Here is a 24,364-nt window from a genome sequence, read left to right on the forward strand (position 1 = left end):
TGGCCAGAAAGAAAAGGCGTACTAATCATTACGAGCTGATACACCCACTGGCCAGACAGATGCGACAGGAAGGAATGGATAGTAAGAAGCATAGAAATTACAGAGAAGAAATGAACGAAAATAGATCAGACACATTCCCACTGTAAACACAAGACAAAGCAAAATGCGAAAGAACACCGAGATTAGAGGAATGATATAGAAAAGCAGAAGGACATAAATAGGAACTAGTCTGCCCTTTGTTCCCAATGAAAACATAAAAGTATAACAGACATATAGTAAGATTGGAACACAAGAAAAATAAGAGCTTTCATTTTCGTCTACAAAAAATAATGAGAAAGAGAATAAAAAGAATAACCCAACAATTTCTCCAGACACACCCACAGCTAAAGAGTATGAAAAGGTGAAACATTGAGTATATGATGGAAATACCAAACAGAAGCAGAGGAAAGAATATATAAAGATCTTTCATACTACCCTGTTCATCAACATTAATAAAGAAGTTGAATAGATATTGAAAGATTTGGAAAAGAACCTCATATAAACAACTTGTAGAAATTATTAATGAATATCTTTAAAACATTGAAAGGTGGCAATAGAAATTACATCCTCAAAAACACTGAGATGGAGAATCCTCCATGTCGATAACCTCTGAAGGTCAAACATTGAAATATTGAAAGGCAGCAATAGAAATTGACAACTTTAAAAGTCACACATTAAAAACATTCTAAAATCCCTTGAACGTGACTCCTATGAAGGTCAAACATCTAAATATTGAAAGGCAACAATAGAAATTGACAACCTTAAAAGTCACACATTGAAAACATTAGAAAATTCTTTGAACGTGACTATTTGAAAAATGTGAGTACGTCGAAAAGTACTATTATGTAATTCCAAGAAGGGAACACAACTGGACTGGATGCAGATTTGATGTACATAAAAAAAACGCATGTTCGTATACACAAACACAGATAAAAGTGAACTTGAAACTATGCACACAACTCTCTAAAAGTAAATCTTGCAATCCTTGTAGGCAATCAGCATACATAGAAATAGAATAATGTTGCACCAATTGGATTGTAATATTTGGATATTAGAAAAACTCAGAAGAAAGTACTAAAGTACAGTATAAATCCCGTTGATGTACATTGAAGCAACATCATGCTTTCTAGTAGAATACCTCTGGAATATCTCTGCACTGTGATTCATCATGGAATGCTAATCCATTGTGCTATGCACGCGTGGGTTCGAATCCCATCCTCGTCGTCATCAAAATGTAGTAATTGATTCCAGACTAGTTGAAGTATTTTAAGTAGATTTATTGTAAGATATTAAGTATCCTGGAATAAGCCTAGATCAAACCCCACCAGGAGCAGTCAGCAGGTAGCTCAGCCCCATCATAACTGTGTCTTTCTTTCAACCTCCACCCAACATTCCATGATGAATCACAGTGCAGAGACATTCCAGAGGTATTCTACTAAAAAGCATGAAGTGGATAAAGGCATGCATAGAAATATACCATAAGTAGAATATAACATATTCCTGCCCAGGGAGGTGCTGGCACCTACTCAGACAGGCGTATTCGGGCAGGGAGGGCTGCATTCAAAATGCATTTTCACAAGGTGCTCCATGGATAGCCCGGTTCAAACCAGTTGCTGGGGCACTCCAGCCCCGCTCTGGCATGAAACTGGACAAAGGGGAAGGGGTGTAACCACCCCCTCCCTAGGTCTACCCATAGGAGGGACCTTTCAGGTAGTCAAGCCCCCAAACTTAGTATAAGTATAGGAGCTGTGTCCCTGGAACTTTAGATTACCCTGGACAAAACTTTGAAACATAAATGCTGTACCTTTGATGTTCCATTTCGACTGGAAGCTGTAAGACATCTCCCTTGTGGTCAAGGAGTGACCAACCTGTTCAAACAGGCACCGCAAAGCATCTTGCTAGTCTGCATTGTTGAGGCTCCTGCCAGATCCTGAACACTCTGTGACACAGGACATGGACTTCCAGACATCTCTGACACTGCTTAACATTCCCAGCAAAGCTGAGACCTGTGGTAGACATGAGAGACGTGGGACCAGAACACCTGGACGTCCTGCATTTTGCAAGCTGCACTCACTTCCCGAAGTATTTGGAAGTCGTGCTTTGGGGTGCTTCAAGCCCCAGCCCTGAGCAACATTTGCTCTGATGCTCAGGTCCCCACACTCCACGAGTGTCCCATGCGGCCAGCTCCTGCATTTCAGCTTGATGCGTCTTCCCGGTTCCTTGCCTGTTGGCTAGTGAGCCCCTGGAAGACTTTTCTTTGAAACTAAACGTTTTTCTGGTTGCTCCAGGCTTGCTTCAACTTCTCCCCAAAGGAAAAGTTCCCCAGACCTTGCTGGTCTGCACCAAAGTCAATCTTCATCTCCTGCGTGGATTGCGTTTGCCAAGGCTTGTTGGGTCCAATCTGGATACCGACACTGCAATCAACTAGATCCTTCATGGTACAGCTCGAATCCAGCTCCTGGTTATCGTCGAAGCCTTCTAGTCTTCGTGGCTGCAGAGACAAGCTTCACTTCTTCACCTGAAAACTTCTGACATCGCCTGGTTCCTTCTTGGTCACTGGCTAGTGACCCAGACTCTGTCCCCTCTGCTTTCAGGTTCTTCAGATCTTCAACCCACCCTTGGATCCACCCAGACACTTTTCCTCTGGTCGCCTGTAGCACTTCTTTGCAGATCTCCATTGAAAACGACGACGAAACCCGACACGAAAAAGCACCCATGCACCCGGCTTTCCTGGGTGAGGTAACTCGAGTACTCCAGTGCTCCCGTGCGTCTTGACTCTCGAAGTGTCCTAGTTTAAAAGGGTTCCATCAAAGTCCATCCAGAAGTGTCCTTAAATTGTACTTTTGTAACTTCTTCGATTCTCATTCAAAGTCAATGGTAACCCTAGGCCTATTCACTATTCCTGTAGTGGCTCTTATACTACTATTTTAGTATATGGTTTGTGAGGCCTCTAGGGCAAAACTGTATTTGTGCACCTTATAGTATGCTAATTTAGTAACTTGTAATGTACTTTTGCCTCTGACCTCATAAAGAGTTCAGAGGGGTTGTGTTAGAAATAAAAACATATATATTTGATATATACCTTGTGTGGTGTCCTTTCATTTGGTATTCAAGGGATTATAATTGGTAAAACAAACAGCTTCACATGATCTTTGGATTTAAGCCTAAGACTGCTGTTCCATGCTACCGCTAGGATAGCTTGTCTATAAGGTTGACTTTACAACCACCACCAATAAGGGTCTATTTAGACTGGTGCAAGGTGGCCACTAGAACTAGTGGACATCATATGCCAGGCTAACTTCTCACATTGGTGAGCAGCGTGTGGGATTTGAGCTTGCCTTGTTTTACCAAATAATCTTGAGATATCATTTGAAAAATCACATTAGGGTACCTGTAGGTACATATAAATCAAGACTTATAATACATAAGTTCTACTGGACTTAGCAGTTGTAGGTGGTAAGGGCATAGCACACCCTGACTACAACTCCTAGTAAGGTTCTAGTAGGAAACCAAGTAGTGTAGGTAGGTGCACACATCACACATCACTAGTCATGACCTTAAAAGCTGGAGCTAGTGGCTCAATGCCAGATGTCAGCAATTTGCAGACAACTAAGTATGACACATTCACTTTTCAGGATCTGAGAAGCTTGTGTGTGGCCAGAAAGTTAAGGCAAGGACAGAGTCAAACCACCAGCCACCTCATAGAGATTTTAGTGGCAGATGACTTAGCAAAAGCATCAGACCCAGGAAATCAAGGTAGCAGGAAGGGGGGCCATCCTTCATCAGAAGAAGACCCCCCGGGTTGCCTCAACAGGAGGCTGATAATGAGGATGTAGACCCGGAGAGTGTCACTGGACATCACCTGGGGAACACAGGCCTATCTGGTGGTGTAGAGGGCCATAATGGGCCTTCCTCTATTCACTCAGTTAGGCCTGCTGGTGGACCTGGAAGGGGGAGATCCTCATCAGGAGAGTCTCACCATTCCAGTTAATCAATATGGTCTTCTGCCCTCTGCTCATAGGAGAAGGAGAAACTCCTCTAGGAGGAGGAGAACTTCTGCAGAGAAGAGGGAACATGAAGCGAGGATGGAAGAAGCCAAGCTTAGGATCAGAAGGCAAGAAGTTGCCATGGCCAAAGAGACCCTAGGTCTTGAAAGAGAGAGGAAATTGTGTGGGTTAGAGCCCAATGGTGGCAGCAATGTCCCTATTGGTAGGGATAGGTCTCATGACCATAGAAACCTGAACAAAATTGTCCTTCCCTATTAGGTTGGGGATGACATCTACAAATGGATAACTGCTTTGGAGAGGGCTTGCAAAGTACAGCAGGTACCTCAGAGTCAGTGGGCAGCAATTTTGTGGCTCTCCTTTGCAGACAAAGGCATAGATAAGCTCCTCACTGTAAGATAAGAGGATGCTGACAACTACTATGTCCTGAAGAGTGCTCTGATAGATGGGTTTGGCTTAACCACTGACCAGTACAGGTTGCTGTTCAGAGAGACCCAGGAGACACAGACTCAGGACTGGGCTGACTTTGTAGATTGTGCTACTAAGGCTCTGGAAGGCTGGTTACTGGGAAGTAAAGTAAGTGACTATACAGGATTGAATAACCTTATAATGAGAGAAAAAATTCTTAATAATTGTCAGAACCAGTTATTGCATCAGCACTTGGTTGACTCTGATTTGACCTCTCCACAAGAATTGGGTAAGAGGGCAGATAAATGGGTGAGAACCAGGGTGAAGCAGAAGGTACAGAACCAAGGTGGTGATCAGAAGAAGCAAGACCAAAAGGGTGGGGAGAAAGCAAAAGACCAGAAGTCTTCTCAAGGTCCCCAAAAAGCTTCTAATGGTGGGCGTACACAACAATCCAAAAAGAAAGAAAGTCCTAAGAAACCATGGTGCAAAGTTTGTAAAGTAAATTCTCACTAGACCAGTGAGTGCACCAAGAAGGAGACAGCCTCAGCCACCATTGCCCCTAAGGCAACTGTTCCCCCTTGTTCAGCTCCAAGTGGTGGTTCTAAACAGAAGGGTGTAGTAGGGTTAAGCCTGGGAACTGAGATGGATTCTGGCCTAGTCAGAACACCAACTCAAGCTGTTTTGATCTGTGATGGGGACATAGCCATGTCGTCTACTGTGAGTACCCATAACTTGGGCAAGTACAGACGAACTCCTTTGATTAATGATAAAGTGGCTCAGGCCTACAGGGACACTTATGCTAGTGTCACAATGGTGACACCCAGCTTTGTGGACCCTGGACAGATCATACTAGGTGAGAATTACCTAGTGACCAATGCTAGCAATGTCACTACCACACACAGTATGGCAGTTGTTAATTTCTTCTGGGGAGGGGTAACTGGCCTAAAGAAGGTTGTTGTTAGCTCAGACATACCTGTAGAATGTGTGCTTGGCAATGACTTGGAGACTTCCGCTTGGGCTGAAGTAGACTATAGGACACATGCAGAAATGTTAGGCATCTCAGCACATGTGCTTGTTGTGACTAGGTCACAGGTCAAGAATTGCAACACTGAACAGGCACTGGATTCTGGAATAATGGTCCAGTTGCCTACCAGGACAAGGAGCAGTAGGGTAAAGGCTTTGCCTTCCCCCTGCCTCAGAATAAGGATCATGAGTATCAGCCTTCCGAGGAAGCTGATTGTGAGCCTGAAGAAGGAACTGTCCTAGAGGAACTTGAGCCTGATCAGGTTGAATTTCTTAGGACAGGGGGACCTTCCAGGTCAGATCTGAGGCAGGCGCAGTTGGACTGCCCTTCCCTTGAACCCCCTCAGACAGCAAGCTGCTGCTGAGGCTGCTGGGAATGATAGTGGTACCCATAAAGTTTATTGGGATGAAGCCTGGTGCTTCCAGGAGGTTGAACTAGTGACATCATATGCCAGGCTATCTTCTCACACATACCCGGGCCACACTGCTCACCTTCTGCCACCGGCGTGTAGACTGCAGGTCCCACCATGTGCCGCTGCAAGGAACAAGCCTGTGGACCGCAGATATGGCACCCTCCACACCATGCATCCACGCTGCGCTGGCCACCAGGTAACACGTCTGGTGCTGGGACTATATTACACCATGGCATGGTATCAAGGTATCCTGGCTCATGAGGGCTGAAAACCTGAAACGGGTAATAGGATGCTTGTTTCCAGTCCAGAAAGGACCTGGCTTGGTAGTTGGGGCTAGACTGTTCCCATACGGCACAGGGTCAAGACTGATTTGCATTCGGCTAGGTTCAAACTGGAATGGCATGGTGAGCAAAAAAACGATGGATTTAGGCCCAGCTCCCTGTACTGGGGTGAATGTATGACAATGTTCTGCATTCTGTCCATCAACTGTTGTTTTTGCATTTGTCACCACGAGTGGGACGGTTATGCTCAGACGTGAGTCCTGTGCTTTCTATGCCACTGGAATCAAGCTCTCCTGGCTGATGTGGGCTGAAAGCCCAAAACCGGTCCTAGGATGCTTGTTTCCAGTTCAGGGAGGACCTCACTTGGCAGTTCGGGCTGGACTGTTTTCATGAGGCACAGGGTCAAGACTGATTTGATTATGGCTAGGTTCCAACTGGAATGGCACGGTGAGCAAAAAAAAATGGAGTTAGGCCCAGATCTCTGTACTGAGCTGAATGTATGACATTGTTCTGCATTCTGTCCATCAACTTGTTTTTGCATTTGTCACCCTGAGTGGAACGGGTATGCTCAGACGTGAGTCCCGTGCTCTCCATGCCACTGGAATCAACCTATCCTGGCTGATGTGGGCTGAAATCCCAAAACCGGTCCTAGGGTGCCTATTTCCAGTCCAGGGAGGAACTGGCTTGGCAGTTCAGGCTGGACTGTTCCCATGGGGCACATGGTCAAGACTGATTTGCATATGGCTAGGTTCAAACTGGAATGGCATGGTAAGCAAAAGAACTATGGATTTAGGCCCAGATCTCTGTACTGGGGTGAATGTATGACATTGTTCTACATTCGGTCCATCAACTGTTGTTTTTGCAATGTTAAAAACTAGGGCACCCGGCAAAATCGTAGCCTGCACAGCCGCTCAGCCCAATGGGTGCCACTAACTCTGTGACCACAGAAGCGGGGCCACGTGGCTGTAGGCCCGTGCCGGATGCTGGTGCGGCATACACTGCGGTCCAGCAAGGCACACAAATCCTGAGCAGTCCAGACCACCAGGATGAGCCATCATCGCAGGCTGCACACCCGCTCAGCAGCTCAAGGTGACAATGACTCAGTGCACCCTAAGTCACAGTCCTGTGACGGGGTGCCTGTGCCAGCTGCAATGCAGTGTCTGCCACAAACCCTGTCCAACCCCAGTCAGCATCCCGTGGCAGGTTACCTGTGCAGGCCGCAACGCAGCCACTGCCACAAACCCTGTCCAACCCCGGTTCACGCCACGTGGTGGTAGGCCTATGCCTCAAGGCCTTGGGTCCGTAATCCAGTCACCACTGGCAGAGGAGTATGTGACGTCGTCGGCCCCTTATATTTGCGGGGTCACATGAGCTGTGACGCCTGTGCCACGTGGTGTGGTGTGCGTGCAAATCTGCCCTCAGGGAGTGGCTGTGACATGCTGACAACTAGACCAGTGACCTGCACACCACCAGCGAGTACACCTGCGACGGGTAGCAATGAGGCCCTCCCTGGGAGCATGAGCGGAGTGACCTGGGCTGCTCCATGCCAAAACAGGGCAGGGCTTGCAATATATGACTCGTGGGCACTGGGCGTAGTTCAGTCCATGTCCGGACAAGAAAGTGGCTGCTGCTTTTTTCCCTGTTGTACTGTCCACGGGACCCTTTACACAAATTGCTATGCTGCACCCTCTGACTGCCAACCCTCAGGATGTGCATCATTGATGCAAGGGAAATCACTGTCCCTACATTCACACACACATACTTACATGAATGTGGAAAGACATGACACAGCAGTTCATTACTGGATGTTTATTGCACATCCAGTGCTTTTCCGCAGCTGGAGCGGTACAGGGTACAGCTGAATACACCACACTATATGGGCCTATGGAGGGCCAGCTAGAGTCCATCCATGGAAGACAAGGATGGCAGAACAGGAGGGGTGCAATCCGCAGTCTGGTCGCATTCGTCATTGGCCATCAAACAGGATGTGGCGGTCCATGTCACTGTCCAAGGTGAGTGCATCTGAGTGAATCGGGGTTCAGTGAAAGGTAATGAGGCCATGTGCAGGACCAACCAGGAACAGGCCAGGATCCGAAAATGAATGCTACTCAGCCCTTATGCTCACAGGCCCATCCACGTCCTCGTCCCCGGATATGTGCCCTGCCCCACCTGAGGGTGTTGCTATATCGGCTGCTGCACTGTGTGGCACTGACACCTCAGGTGCCAGAGGTGGTCTGTCTGCCACACAGGGAGGCACTGACACCTCAGGTGGCGGAGTTGTAAGGCCTCTAACATGGATGCCCTAACACCTCAGGTGCCGGAGTGGTTAGGCCTGCCGCACAGGGAGGCATGGCCTTACCTGGGGGTAGAGATGTGGATGGTGTGGGGGCAGCATCATTCAACATCGCCACGCCTTGTGGCAGCAATGCCATTATGAGGATCTGCAGGGCATGGTAGATACCAGCTAGATTCCACTGATGTTCAGCAGTGGCTGCCATCCGTTCTGCCTCCATCTGCACCATGTCCTCTGTGGCAGCTCACGGCTGGTATCGCTGGAGCCACTCTGAGCGGACAGGTGTCCTTCTCTCTGCGTCATGATGGAGCAAGGTTTCATATGTAAAGAAACTTGCTTGTATGCACTCCTCTCGAAATAACATGTAACCTATTAATCAATATGTTTTGTGATTACAAATAATTGCAGTTCATGACATTTTAGTATCAAGGGGAAGTTTGACTATGTTCTTTTATTAACAGTCACTCGAGTGTCCTAATATGGCCGCCGAAAACACTGGAACCTTTCTGCGCATGCGTCTGCTACATGAACGTAGTGTGATGTATCTATACTTTTGGTGGGAATTCTTTGCAGCTGCGCACTAGTGCCAAAGATGGCCGCTTCATGCTTCACATACTAATGCACATGCTCCTGCTAAAACTAAACTTTGTATGTCCTGCTTGACTACTAATGCTATAGTTAAAATAAAGTAATGGGGTTAGAGTAGAAATAAGTGGTATAACATGCATTAATTTACTTTCGTATTCTAACATGTCTCTCTTTGACTTTATTATTAGCTTGTATTTGGGCCTCAAGGGTGTTGCAAACTCCATTTTGAAAAGGCTGTGTCTGCGCACATGAACACAGAAAACCTTGAAGCAGTGTCATTGAACTGCTGCCAAAGTCCTGTCTTGCCCGCAATGTTCCTGGGAACCTGACCGTGTGACCTTAATAGAGGAAGAAATACTGACTGTATTTAAAACATTGTATATGAATTGCAGCTAATATTGCTGGGTGGAATAAAAATCATGGGAAAGTAAATTATGGGCGGGAACATTGATCAATTACATCAAATAGAAATTTTCTCATACTGGTATGGTGTGATGACCTCTCCTCGCCTTTCTGACCAATCAAATGAAGGGAATACACATATTCGCAACATTGGGGTGTGGTACATAGCCTGGAAAATGATATAAGTAAGGTAGGTTTAGTTAGTTAGCTTGTCCGACTTGTCACAGACCTGTCACTGACCCAACGTATGCTGGAGAAGAGTCGTGGAGGCCGCAGACCTCAGAGGGCTGGTTGAGCACTCTGAAAGAAGAATCAGGAAATTGCTGAGGGAGAAGACTCTGTCACCCAGAAGGGGAACAAGAGTAGCAGCAGAGAGGGGTGTGATGCTGGTGTTGCACTTAGCGGAGTTTACTTATCCTGTCCTGCACCTGTCCTGTCCCGTTGGCACCTGATTAGTTGGGAGCCCTTTCTTGCCCCAGCCCATGGCCAGGGTTGGTCCTCGCACCATTCTAGGTAAATATAATCTGTGTGGTATGTCCTTGTACTGTTTCTCTTTCTCACCCTTCCAATGTAGCAATGTCTAAAGGTATTTGCTTAAAGTCTCACAAGATTTATGCTTTAATAATTATTGTCTTACTTGCAAAGTCCCTAATCTCATTGTTATGGCATCTGACTCACAAAATATTGCATAGATAAAGTGTTTAATACTTTCCAGAGTCTGTGGTTATTTTCATAAAGGTAAATGTTATTCTCTTCCTATTATTCTAACTCCTTTTTTTGATCCATTAGAATTAGGACTTCAAGCATATGTGACAAGGATTTAGTAAGTCATGGTACAGGTATAAGTCCTAAGGTAGTCCTGCGCCATCAGTCATGACTCCAGCGATATCAGTCAGGGCTCGTTGGAGATCATGTAGCGGGGCTACACACCCAAGGATGGCATCAAGTTTGGTTGCCATGTTGCCGAAGTCCAAGCAGACCTGCTCTGAGGTCTCCCTCTGGCACTGCAGCACACTGAGTTGGAAGGCTATGTGGTGTTCATGGGGGTAGTGGGGGGTGCCGGGGCTGTGGGTGCCTCCTGCTGGGTGCTTTGGGGAGTGGGTGGGGTCTCCTCGATGCAGCTGGCCTACCCTGATCCTGGAGGTGATCTGTGGATGAGGTCCATGATGTCTTGGATGGCTTGGGCATCGATGCTGGTGTTGTCCTCCTCGTCATCAGTGAAGAGTGACTGGAACTGCTCTGCAGGAGGTGGTGTGGGGGCCCATGTGATGTGAAGGGGAGATGGTGTATTACGATGTGTCCACATGTGAGTAGCCGCATGGTACACGTTGACATTCAGACAGCATGGCATTGTGCCTTGTGACAGTCTGTAGATCTGGCCGAATACCCAGAGTCATTATGGGTGTGCACTGTGCTCTGCTTGATTGTGCATGTGTGCCATTATGCCCATCTCCTTCCATCCCCCAGTGCCTCGTGGTCACTCACCCTATTGTGGTTGTGTTGTGTCCTGTCGAGCAGTGTTCGATCCCCCGACTCCGGCTACTGTCTCCACACTGATGGCTGTCGATACCAGTTCCTCCAGGTCATCCAGCTCGAGCTGTGGCGCTGGGCCCCCACCTCCAGTCTGCATTGCTGCCTTCCAGTTGGCGGAGAGTTTCTCCCTGGTCCGCTGCTTGATGTCATTCCATCGCCTCTTGACCGCGTCCATTGCCCTCTGGTGCTCCCTGATGACATTCACCTTGTCCACGATGTCCCACCATATTCCGTTATTGGTGCCCAATGACACGTTGGAGGTGACGAACAGTTGGTGATGGTATTCCATCACCTCCGTGACTATGATCCTGTTCGCCTGCGGACTGAACTTCGTCTTCCTCTTCTCCATGTCCTTTCCCTTTCCTGTCCCCGAGGTCCCGGGCTGGTTGTCCAGAGTGCTTTTGGGGTTGCGCTCGTCCTCTGTGTCTGCTCCGGCTGCCTCCATGGTGCTTAGGTGTTGGTCAGTTTGTGTTTGTGTTTTTCTTCTACTTTTATGGGGATTTTTCCCACCTCCCAGGTGTGTGTTGCAGGCCTGGGGCTTCTTATCTCTGGTTTCCTCATTGCGCTAGGGCCCATTGCATGTTTTTTGGTGTTGTGGTTTGTGTTTTTGTCTCCATCGAGGTGGTTGTATCACGGACATTCTCTGCGGTTTTGGCACACTATTGTATGCTACCGCTGTGTTGTGAATTCCACGTTGACACTGGGTTCTTTCACCGGGATGGGCTGCGATGTTGAAAGTTGCATTACGCTACTCTTACGGTAGTCATCACACGTTCTTTTGAATATACACCAGAGTGTCCTGTATCCATTAAGCACATCAATGATACCACTGTATGCAAACATGTAGGGACACTCTTTTCCTGCATAGCTTAAAGAGTATCGAACATAACTGCTCACCTTCATTACTCTACATATATCGTCAAATATATTTTCCTCATATTTATTTTGAAAGTATTTTATTAAGACAATGAAAATAAATAATATTGTGAAATGCTCTAGTTCTTCTGTCTTGTGACTTCACATCCTGGTACTAACCGGAAAACAGCTCCGACACAAACAGCTGTAAAGCTGACTATGGTCGCATCTGGAAACGATCATTCTTGAGTGATTTACAAGTCTAGATGGGTCTCTCAGAGACAGAAGGAGCAGGCAGGATAGGGGCAACATGTGCTGCCTGTGCTGCCTTGGGCGAGCCTCCAGTGACCCAGAGCAAAAGAGAGAAAAGCAGAAGAAAAGAAAGACAGGAACACAGCGGCAAAGGGAAAGAACAGTGATAGAAAATAACTTGCAAGATTAAGAAGAGACGGAAGTGCAGGATACTGCAAGAAAGAGGTTAGATTCGAAGTCAGAAACTAGGTAGCCTGAGGATTCACCAGCCCCAGCACTCAGCAGTGCCAGCAGGGGACTCCTCAAACAAACAAAATCTTCCACACTTCTACAGATTATGCACTGTTCACCGCCCCCACACAGGGTTGGAGTGGCCTATAGTTCAATCAGGGAGTGCCCAAGGAGCTGGTCTCAAGGGTCAGTGTGTGGACTGTATTTTTGGCTGTTTATGGGTCTGTTTTAATTTGCTGCCAGGGTCTTTTTCTGCCCCAGTCGGACCTTTCTCCCATGCACAACTGAAGCGAAAAGAAGGGTGGGTACAGAAAGAATATTCTTCAAAATGAAATGAGTATGTGAGTGGGTTGCACTTACTTTATTCTTGTCACAAACCTTAATTCAGCTGGGTTATAAAAATCTGAAGCGCCTGCCATTGCCTACGTGAAAGGAATGTGATCTAGGATGCCTAAAGTCATGCCAGTCAATTGTGTTCTTTCGTGTTTAACTCTTGCTGTGCTCATGTTTAGCTGTAGCTGTGCTGGAAAGGAAGGCGATGCTTGTCGTGTGCTTTAAGCCATTAGAGAGAAGGAAGGCGAGTGGGCGTGGCTACCATAAGATATGTAAACCTCTGAAAGAAAGATCAGCCTCCAGCCTCCAGAATCTATCGCCTGTTGCAGAATATCTTGTTCTCCTCTTGCAGAAGATATCGCCGTAATGATGCAGTTTGTGTTTTTGTTTTGTTTTGTTTTGTTTTATCAGCCTACAACAGTCAATAGCGGGTTAAAGGAGGCAAAGCCAACAGAGGAGTTCCTCGACATTCCAGAAAAGTAAGCAAAGTGCATTGATGTGGAAAGAAAACCTTATTGTATTTTCATTATTTCAAGCAAATGTTACATTGAATATTGATTAAATAAATTGGGCAACAATTATAAAAAAAACTCGAAATTATGACATACAAATACATTATGACTCGCCTCAACAAAGTATCATGTCAGTTCTTCTGTCTTGTGACTTCACACCTTGGCGAAGCTGTATTTTGTATTAAATATTAGTTAAGGGCACATTTAAGCTCCAACTGCAAATTGACTTGCATTGAAAACGTGTTTGTTTTCTGAAAGACAGTTGTGTATCTAGCCTGAAATATACAGTTCTCCAGCTACAAAATTTGCGCTGTTCCTTTTTTTAACATACACTGTGAACAGGGGTTTGTGGTCACTTGAGCACTATGTATGTCTTTCTATACCGAAACCTAATAGATTCAGGGCCATATGTACGATAAAGTGGCGGAGCGTGATGTTAGCCTCCTGAGCTTAACTACATGCTCCGCCACTTCGAAAACGCAAAGCTGCATCATATTTACAAGAATGTGGTGCAGCTTTGTGTTTCCCCCTACGATGGCGCTAAATTTCACAAACTTAGTGCAAGGGTGTCTGTGTGCAGGGGAGAATTGGTTATGTGCAGGAAGGTGTCCCTTCCTGCACATAAACCATCCTAAAATGCAAATCTGTAACTTTCATGTGTGGTGCTTCATACAGCACATATGAAAGTTACAAAATGGCATTTTTTCTTTTTTTTTGTTGAGTTCAAATCTTTTTTATTGAAAAAAGAAAATAAGAAGCATACAAAGAAAAAGAACGAAAAGCATAGTACAAAATTTACATACAGGACATGTGGATACATTTGGCTCCTGCTTAACTACACAGATGATGTACTAAAGAATCTGGCGAAGATGTACAACTATGACGTGATACTTGTAGCGTACAGCCAAGTGGATTGTATATATTCTGAACCAAACATATATCAAGTGAGTGGATAAATGAAATAAATAAGTAGATGGATAAATAAAATATATAATATAAAATGCATAATGCATGGTACAAATACGCAGGTACTACGAGGAATGTTCAGCTGGTATAAACATTGGTACATTACTTAAGAATTCGAATATAGCCCATGCTGGGTTTCCAACGGATTCGCAGCAGTAAGTGAGGAAGAAAGTAAGCTAGTACTTACATGAGCATATACACATACATAGAAGCAAGAGGGACCAGTATCTCTCTAGGGAGGATCAAACGAGAAGGAGGAGGCATCACGAGATTTCCAGAGTTTTTTTGTTGATGCACGCCAAGGAGAAGATTGAAGGGCATTATTGTCTACTCCTTTGATGCAAGAGACCCACTCACGCCACATCTTGAAGGATACTTCCCCAGCAGCCTTCCATTTACACAGTACGACCTTGCATGCTAGGGTGAGGAGTAGGTCTAGCAGTTGTCTATCATACTCGTTAGTGACCGTTTGATCCAAAGCACCTAGGATGACATAGATAAATTCTCTCCGTGGCTTGATTTTAGAAATATGTTCAATGCAGTTGAAAATGTTATTCCAATAGTGTTTTAGGGAGGGGCAATGGAAAAACATGTGGGACAAATCACCGTCGGCCTGATTGCAGTTCCAGCATTTTGGGGAATCTCTCAGTTTGAGTTTAAATAGTTTTTGGGGTGTCCAGAACACCCGGTTGATCAACATGAATTTTGTTTGCGATAGGATTGGGGATACTTTGTTCACAAGAGCTGTAGCATTGATTCTATCCAAGTCAAATTGAATACCTGTGTCATTGGGTTCCTCCTCCCATTTTACTTCATTAGGTTTTTGTGCTTTCCCGGCTTTTGGGATAAGTAGTTTATAGACCTTCGATACGAAATGACCTGCAGCTAGGAGACACGTTAGTTGTGAATTAAGCCATGGCTCAAGGGGTTTAAGTGGACGTGGGGCAAGGACCGTCTTCAGCTTTAGGAAAGCGTAGAAGTCCATTGGTGTAAGGCAGTGAGTTGCCTGAATCTCCGAGTATGGAAGTGGTGTGCGTCCATCATATAGGTCAGAGACCATGTTTATGCCTTTTAACGACCAATGATCCCAGTGGAGTGATTCCCCATTAATTCTAATGGCTGGGTTATGCCATAAGGCAATGGAGGTAGTGTTTTTTATTCTTGGGCCGGACGATTGAGCTTGATCTAGCCTTAGAAGAGCTCTTCTAGTGTTCAATAAGATATATTTAGAGTGAGGGAGATGCGCTAGATCCATGGTAAGTAGTGCTTTGAGCGGTGCCTTGCCTATTATAGCTTTCTCTATATCTATCCACAATGGGGTATAGCATGGCCCCTCGACGAACCAGGCTGCTCCCTGCTTGCACAAGAATGCTGTCTGGTAGTTTCTAAAGTTGGGAAGCCCCAGGCCGCCTTTTTCCTTAGTAAGCTGCAGCTTTTTCATAGATACCCTGGGCTTCTTCCCCTAACACAGAAATGTTCCAAACAGTTTATCTATTTTGAGCAGGAGGTCATCCGTGAACGTCATGGGGAGCATGCTCGCCAGATAATTTATCAAGGGTGTTACCATCATCTTCAGCGTTTTAGCTCTCCCCACCACGATAAAAACTTAGGGGACCAACCATCTAGTAATTTTGTTATTTTGTTTAGGAGGCGATCCTCGTTGACTCGTAATGTCGTAATTAGGTCTTTGTCAAAATCTAATCCCAGATATTTAAAGCAGTCCGGCTGCCACGTTAAACCAGAGTTCCCCAGTATCTCCTTACTTCCTACACTATTCAAAAGTTTAACCTCAGTTTTGTCCTTATTCAAGGAGTATCCAGAAGCCTCCGAGAATTCCTCAATGATTTTCATCAGGGCAGGTATTTCCTCATCCGCTTTCTCAGACATGACCAGAACGTCATCAGCGTATGCTGTAAGTTTGATGACGCAGTCGTTAAAGGGGATTCCGGGGATTGTACTGTTATTACGTATCTGGTACAGGAAGGGTTCTATGGCCAATAAGAAAAGCGAAGGGGACAAGGGGCAACCCTGTCTTGTGCCCTGTTTTAATTTGAAAGGCGAGGAGGAGGCACCACCCGCTCGAACTCTGGCCGAGGGACAGGAGTAGAGGGACATGACCAGTTTTATGAATGTTGGACCTAAGCTAAATTTATTTAATACTGCCTCCAAGAACGTCCAGTCTACCTTGTCAAAGGCTTTTTCTGCGTCAAGTGTTATCGCTACAGTGGGAGTGTAGAGGAGTTTTGACTTTTCAAGGACGTGTGCTAATATTCTAGTATTGTCGCTGGAGAGTCTGTTTTTCAGAAAGCCAGCTTGTGAGGGATGGATAATTTTCGGCAAGATTTTCTGGATTCGGTTTGCTAGGATTGAGGCTAGAAGCTTACAGTCTAAATTGATGAGCGAGATGGGTCTGTAGTTTTTTGGGAACTTCGGATCTTTGCCCTCCTTTGGCAGGACCGCTATGACAACCTCCGCCAGTGTACCTTTAACCTCTCCCGTTTTGCTAATTTCATGGAACATATGAAGCAAGGGCAGTGCCAACGTAGAGGAGAAGCATTTGTAAAATTTAGCCGTGAACCCATCAGGTCCTGGGGCTTTACCGCATCTGAGTGATTTTATAGCCTCTGACACCTCCTGGTCGTCTGGAGGGAGGGTGGGCAGATCACATTTATCTAAGTAGCGTTTAACCTTATCTTTATCTATATTCTTGTTTTTCGCGTATAGACGTTCGTAAAAATCCTTGAATATGTCAGCAATTTTAAGTGGGTCGGAGCAGGACGTTCCCTTGTCATCCAATAATGAGTTGATTGGGTTCTTATTATTATTATTATTACATTTATTAAGCGCGCAGCTACCCGGAGGTTTCCCGGCGCTTTCTTCTGCAGCTTAAATTTCAGGTACGCCGCTAAACCCTTCCCCGCCTTGTTAGATTCGCAGACCTTGTAGCGTTTCCTTCTGTCCAACCATACCCCAGCCCTTTCACTTATAATTGTATTGTATGCGTATTTTTGGTTAGTTAGTTTATTAAGAGTCACTTCAGACCTGTTCTGTATATAGCTGGCCTCTAATGCAGCAATGTCCACCTCTAATGTCTCCAAGGCTGCGTTGTAGTTTTTATTTATGGCGGATTTGAGTTTAATGATTACGCCACGTATAGTACTCTTCAGGGCCTCCCAACGGGTGTAATCAGTAGTTTCCCCTCTTTTGTTGTCGCTAGATAATCCTTTGTTGCATTTTCAATTGATTTTATGTGTTTCTCATTTCCTAGAATTTCATCATTTAGCCGCGATAAGGATTGGCGAAGAGTCGGCTTTATATTAGACACCGTGAGCGAAATGCATGAATGATCTGATATGACCCTCACTTCTATACTTGTGTCTTCAATTCTAGCTAAGGCATTTTTAGTAATGAATAAGTAGTCGATTCGTGAGAATGAATCATGTGAAGGGGAGTAGAATGTGTATTCCCAGCCATCCGGATTTTGTATACGCCATGAGTCTACCATATTGAATCTGCTACAGAGTTTGGTGAAGGCCTTATGTGCCCTACTGCTGCGAAACAGGCATTTAGAGTCCCTGTCTAGGGTGGAGTCAACCGGTAAATTAAAATCCCAACCGGTAAATTAAAATCCCCCGCTAGAATTTGTACCGCTGTGTCAGGGACAGAGTCCATCTGCTTTGTGAGCTCTGACCAGAATGATAGATCGCATGTGTTTGGGGCATAGACGTTTGTGATATAGAACTCGGTGTCATCTTTAAGTAATTTGGTCGTGACCCATCTGCCTTTAGTGTCAGTTGTTGATGAAATGACTTCTACATTAGCCTCCCTAGCGATCAATGTCACTACCCCATTCTTCTTTTTAATGGCTTCGGATCCCACTACCTCTGTGAAAAATGTGTTCCTTAGTGTGTGAAGTAGTTTGGCCTCTAACTTTGATTCCTGGAGCAAGGCGATGTCACTTTTCTGCCTATGAAGGTATTCCAGAATTTTCTGACGTTTAACAGGTTGCTTTAAACCCTTCACATTAAGTGATACTATTTTCAAGTTACTGAGTGTTGTAGATCTTACGGGTGTAACAATTACTTGTGTCATCTTAATTGTGTGTCAGAACATATATGGTCAGCGATTGGACATGTGTGTCTGATTATATCAGACCTTTGGTTGCTACTATCCTGGTTTTTGACAGACTCCTTATACAATCCCTCGGTCAACCTCCACTGTGACTTCTCCGCTATGGTCCGCCTATCCGGTAAGGCTCGGTGAGATTCCGGGGATTGTACTGTTTTTACGTATCTGGTACAGGAAGGGTTCTATGGCCAATAGGAAAAGCGAAGGGGACAAGGGGCAACCCTGTCTTGTGCCCTGTTTTAATTTGAAAGGCGAGGAGAAGGCACCACCCGCTCGAACTCTGGCCGAGGGACAGGAGTAGAGGGACATGACCAGTTTTATGAATGTTGGACCTAAGCTAAATTTATTTATTACTGCCTCCAAGAACGTCCAGTCTACCTTGTCAAAGGCTTTTTCTGCGTCAAATGTTATCGCTACAGTGGGAGTGTAGAGGAGTTTTGACTTTTCAAGGACGTGTGCTAATATTCTAGTATTGTCGCTGGAGAGTCTGTTTTTCAGAAAGCCAGCTTGTGAGGGATGGATAATTTTCGGTAAGATTTTCTGGATTCGGTTTGCTAGGATTGAGGCTAGAAGCTTACAGTCTAAATTGATGAGCGAGATGGGTCTGTAGTTTTTTGGGAACTTCGGATCTTTGCCCTCCTTTGGCAGGACCGCTATGACAGCCTCCGCCAGTGTACCTTTAACCTCTCCCGTTTCGCTAATTTCATGGAACATATGAAGCAAGGGCAGTGTCAACGTAGAGGAGAAGCATTTGTAAAATTTAGCCGTGAACCCATCAGGTCCTGGGGCTTTACCGCATCTGAGTGATTTTATAGCCTCTGACACCTCCTGGTCGTAATGTGGAAAAGTAAATTTTGCCATGTTCTGTGTCCCTACGTGTCCTCCATCTTATGTTATGTGTGCATGATTAATATGCATATGTATTCCCCATGTTCGATTAAAGACGCAATTATAGTTGTGTCCATCTCTAGTATGCCAGTTTCCAGTTCTCGTGAAAGCTACGAGTATTAGGCCTATGTAAAGTTACGTTGCCACGTTTCTCAGTGTGCACGTTATTTCATTGTAAAGTCCCCGTTTCTAGGCCTCAAAAGGGCCTGGACACCAGATTCTGCTCCTGTCTCCTGTACCCTCGCTGAGGAGCGATACAGCCCCCACCTGTATCCTCGACCCTTCACTTATTTCCTGCCTCACAGTGCCCGGCTCGGCCTGGCTCTGCCTGTTAGTCTGCCAAGAGTATGTTATGATTCTAGTTATCAGTCCAGCCCTCCTTCTCTGCATTCCTAAGCTACTGAATCGCATCAATAGTTTCCGTCATTGTCTAGCCTTTACGTCTCCATGTAAGAGAAATACTGCATTTAATGGTCATTTCATATTCTTCATCACGCACTACATGTAGAATAATGCATGCTCCAGTCTTAGAGTCCGTTAGCCTCTCCCCTCCTGACTCTTAGTTTATATCAACATGTCCTCTAAACATCAGATACTAGATAGGGTTTAGGTACATGTCGCCCTGACTCTCCAGACTTCAGTCCCTACTCCTAGCACAGAGTTCATAGCCCCCAGCTTCTCCTAGTAACACGTCATTGTCAGTTTGCGCGCACCATTAGGTCAGAGGTCCCGGCTCCTTAGGTAGCCCCCTCCATGTTTCCGCCCCATTTATGACATATTCTGTTACGTTTACATCACATGTCTATGTACACGCCTCTTGTTACACCTACTTTCACCCTTATCTTTCGCGACTGCTATTGACCACACCCACTGCCCCGCCTACTGTATTCATTGTAATGCAACTGTTTTAATATATATACTTGTGTACTGTTATTAAATGTTACGCCGATCCTGATCCAGCCCCCGGCAGCGCTGCCATCCCATTCCTGTGCAGGTTGTCCTGTTCCTGTCCTTTATGCTGTATTAAACCTGCAAACTCCTACTACCTCGAATCTTGACTCTTATTTATTGAGCTATCTGTTATTACTATGTCCAGTAAAACCTAGATCCGGTATTATTTATTTATATACCACATAATGGTGCCCGAACAGGGACTTGCCCTTTCCCCACGCGCCGGTGAAGCCACGCCGGCCCCCTGACCCTCTGCAGCCGTGACGGAACCATACCGTGCACGTGCAGATATTTCTGCTTCAAGTATCCCTCAGGCCCACGGAGGAGACGGAGGTGGCGGTCCAGCATCCAGACGAGGCGGTGGAGGAATGCGGCGAGTCCCGACCAGAGCCCAAGCCGAGAGTCCAAGGTCCGAGGTATCCGGAGGCCCACCCGTAACAGAAGTCCGAAGTTCGTCCGTCCGGCGTCAAAGCAGTCCAGTCCAGTCTGAGGCCTTCCGTTCTTGCTGCCCGGTGAGTACCATTGCTGGGGTAGTATCTAGACAGGGTCAGTCTAATTGACTCTGGTCCGTGGGTTGGTGGTACACAGACCCAAAACAAAGTGTCCACTTCGGTGGATGCGGGTCCTGACGTGTCTCTTTATGAGACCGGTAAGTTTCGTACTGTTTCAGCAGTACATCTAGTTTCTGTTCTAGTCAGTTCTGTTCTCGAGAAAATTCATGTATTCTGTTTTCAGTATTCCAGGTAGTATTCTGTTCGAACTGATATTTTAAATGTTCTTCATGTATTTTAATGTCGTGGTATGAATGTGGAGTAATTATCGTGTTCATTGTGTATTGTATTGTGTCTAGATTAACAGTTCAGTCATGCCGTTATTTTCCAGACTACGTCAGTAAAGAACTAGAAAAGGTCTGTTAGAAGAAGCAGTTCCTGTCCCGCCTAGGGACAGTCCAGGTCATTTTATGTATCAGAAGCATGGCATAAGTGCCATATTATATCTAGATTTATGGGTAGAGTATACCAAACAGTTAGAAGAAAAGTATAGATGGCCCGTATCGGGTACATGGGATGCCGAGTGCATCATGCGAGTAGAAGAAGCATTATGGAAAAAGAAAGCCAGACAGTCACAGAAAGATGCCATCGAGTTATGGCGCAAAGAATCTCATAAAAGAACCGAAAAAGAAATCAGAAAGTCAGAATTAAGTAGAGAATCTTTAGAACGAGCCCAAGAAAAGGAACTAATCGAGATAGGTGAACGAGTCAAAACTGAACAGTCAGATAGACAGAGGCATGCCCTCATTAAGGGTATGTATCCTCTTCTTGCCGAGGGCTTGCCAAAAGCGACCCCGGAGGCATCCAGTAATTTTCCGCCACCATTAGTTCCGACTAAGCTACGTCACAAACCGACCGCAGCTGATATTTTCATCTCGTCCTACTTGGACGACACAGTTCCAGAATATGCAAATCCTGTTCCGCCAGTCCCTGTAAATAATGTAAATCCTGCTCCTCCAGACACCGGAGTACCTGCCACGGTACCCCCGGTTCAGCCCACATTACAATTTCCCACTCTGCCAGCACGAAGAGTATCAGTCGACGATTCCAGCATAGGGGCCGCAGGAGGAGGTCCTCCTGGTACCCCGCCACCACACCAACGTAGAACGTTGGCCGAGTTACATGAATGTGCGTTACAACGTACGCCCAAATTTAAGTCCGTTGCAGATATCCGACGAGCTCTTACTGAATGCCGCTATGATCCGGTTGCAGGTGATGATAGTACAGTAATATATTCCATCCGTGTAAGACGGGTGACCGGGTATTTAGACACCCTACCAGATATGAAAGGAGATCTAGACAGAATATATCGTTTCATCCGTACAGGGGATGATCCAGAAAGTATTGGTGAAGCCATGTCCCAAAGGAAAGCTGAGATCCAGCTCATGATATTAAAGTTTCTGATTAATTGTCTAATAAGAGAACAAGATTATCCGACTAAAGATCCGGCCGAAATGAGAATCCTGACAAGGTGGAGTGATAATATAGCCGAGGGTAAGCACAAGACTATCAGTAGTATAGAGAGTATGTACAAGAGAATTCGTAAAGAAATAATAAAGTTACATGAACAACGTAAAGCAGCACAAGTAAGCAAGAAAGAGAATGACTCTTCTACTGAAGAGGTAGAGGACGAGAATCCCGTCAGAATAGCGTATGTAGGAAAATCTAGATTTCCAGACCGACATTCACGTCTAGACTACAAGAAAACTGTTCCTCATCCAACACCAGAACAAGGTTCTCTAGAACAAGTATTTCAAGCTACCGATCACATTCTGAAATCACGAATCGGTTATAGTGAGTTAAGTACTATGCATGAACAAGAACTAGTCCGATCAGCAGTCCGATGGATTACTGATTCTACCACTTTTCCAGACGAAATAGTGGCACAAATGTTTCTGAAATTGCCCCCAGCCGAGCAACGACTGGTGGGTATGTATATGATCCAACACCTCATTACTCTGTATGAGGGTCAACATTCAGATCCAGGTCCGTTACATGATGTCCTGAACGAGTTACTCCAGTATAAATGGAAAGGTTTAGGTACCGATTTAATTAGGATCATTCTAGAACAGCGCCACAAATATAGAACGTTTCTGAACCCGCATTTTGTTCATGTCTCACCCCCAGAAAGTAAACCCTTTTACATAGATAGACAGAATCCGTTACGAGAAGTACACCCAGTCAGGACAACAGATGGTGAAATGCAACGAGTGTTTGTTTACACTCCGATTACCAAGATGGAACTCTTAGAGATGAAGAAATTAATTCCCTGTCATGACAAAGATCCAGCAGGGTTCCACCGAGAATTAAAAGACATGCTCCGTATGGGAGAATACACATATCCAGATATTATTAAAATGCTAAAAGTCCTGTTGCCCGCAGGGGTATATGAGAAACTCAAGGAAAAAGATTGGGAGGTGGGAGAGAAAAAGATCGATTGGGCAGTTCTAGAAGCTGAAGATAAGATACGAGTACCAGGTACCGGTCTAGGAGAGAAATGTAAAGAATTACCTGAATTATTGATACAAGTTTTGCCAAGATTATTAGCCACTAAAAAGGAAGACTGGGATGCAATCTCAGCCTGTAAACAGAAACAAGATGAAGACACTAGTGATTTTTATTCTAGATTTGAAAAATGTTTTATCATAAACAGTGGCCTCAAGACGAGTAGCGAGTCATACCCTCATCTTTTTGTTACTAAATTAGTCGAGAATTCGAGTCCACAAGTTAAGAATCGAGTTCTGAAAGTCGAAAGTACCTGGCAAGCTAATACCCCGTCCCAGATGTTACAGATGCTCCAGTACCACCAGAATAGAATCAGAGAAGAGCAAGATCATGAAAGAAAACGTATGAAAGACACGAAAATGAAAGTACTAGTTGCACAATCTGTTCCTCAAGACAGTCAAAAGAGGAGTATGAATCAAGCCAGTCATCCTGCAGTTCCCGTCAAAGGGACCTGCAATTATTGTAAACAGCCAGGTCATTTTATAAACGAGTGTGCAGTTCTAAAACACAATATAGCTACTGGTAAGACTAAAGAAAGACCACGTCCGCCTAGACAAGAACAAGTTTCACAGACTTCTCAGTCACAGAATGCACAACAGACAGTTCCAGCACCGCAGCCTATTGCTGCAACACAACATGTTACACAGCAGATGTACCAGTATGCACAGTCTGAGTATCCAGAGTATCAGCCATATTCATGAAACAGCCTAGAGAGGGAGGTAGGCTTGCCTCTCATCGAGATACCTGTAGATCAAGAGGGTCCCTATGTTCATAGTCAAGTACTAGGGAAAGACAGAAAGTTCCTGATTGATACAGGGGCAAGTAGGACCACCATTAGTCACGCCGAAGTTCCAGGGGCTCCGCTCTCAGGCTCTAGAAATGTTTCCCTTGGATTTTCAGGAAAGCCTATTGTAAACGAGATATCTAAGCCAGTTACTCTAGAAGTAGGTCCATTGTCCCGCACTACTGATCTGTTACTTACTAAGTCGTGTCCAGAAAATCTGTTAGGCATTAAAACACTGAAAGAATTAGGTGCAGTTATTTGCTGTTCCCCAGAGGGAATACGACTGTTCCTACGTGACTTCAAGGGTCACTATGTATTACGAGATTTTGATCCGAGATTGTCCAATGTTCCGCAGCATCTATGGGCGCAAGGTCCAACTGATGTTGGTTATATGCAAATCACACCCCATCGTGTGACTCTCAAG

At 45.3% G+C, this 24,364-nt stretch overlaps 1 long non-coding RNA gene across 1 annotated transcript in view; it reads left to right on the forward strand.

The window, feature by feature from the left end:
- Positions 1 to 12,962: 12,962 nt before the first annotated feature.
- The window catches only part of LOC144785395 (uncharacterized), a 302,873-nt gene continuing 291,471 nt past the window's right edge, over positions 12,963 to 24,364 (forward strand). Inside the window, exon 1 of the long non-coding RNA XR_013601854.1 lies at positions 12,963 to 13,134. This is a non-coding gene — a long non-coding RNA (uncharacterized LOC144785395). The remainder of the gene's footprint in view (positions 13,135 to 24,364) is intronic.

The sequence above is a fragment of the Lissotriton helveticus genome, chromosome 10 (genome assembly GCF_964261635.1).
Source record: "Lissotriton helveticus chromosome 10, aLisHel1.1, whole genome shotgun sequence".
NCBI classification, from domain to species: domain Eukaryota; kingdom Metazoa; phylum Chordata; class Amphibia; order Caudata; family Salamandridae; genus Lissotriton; species Lissotriton helveticus.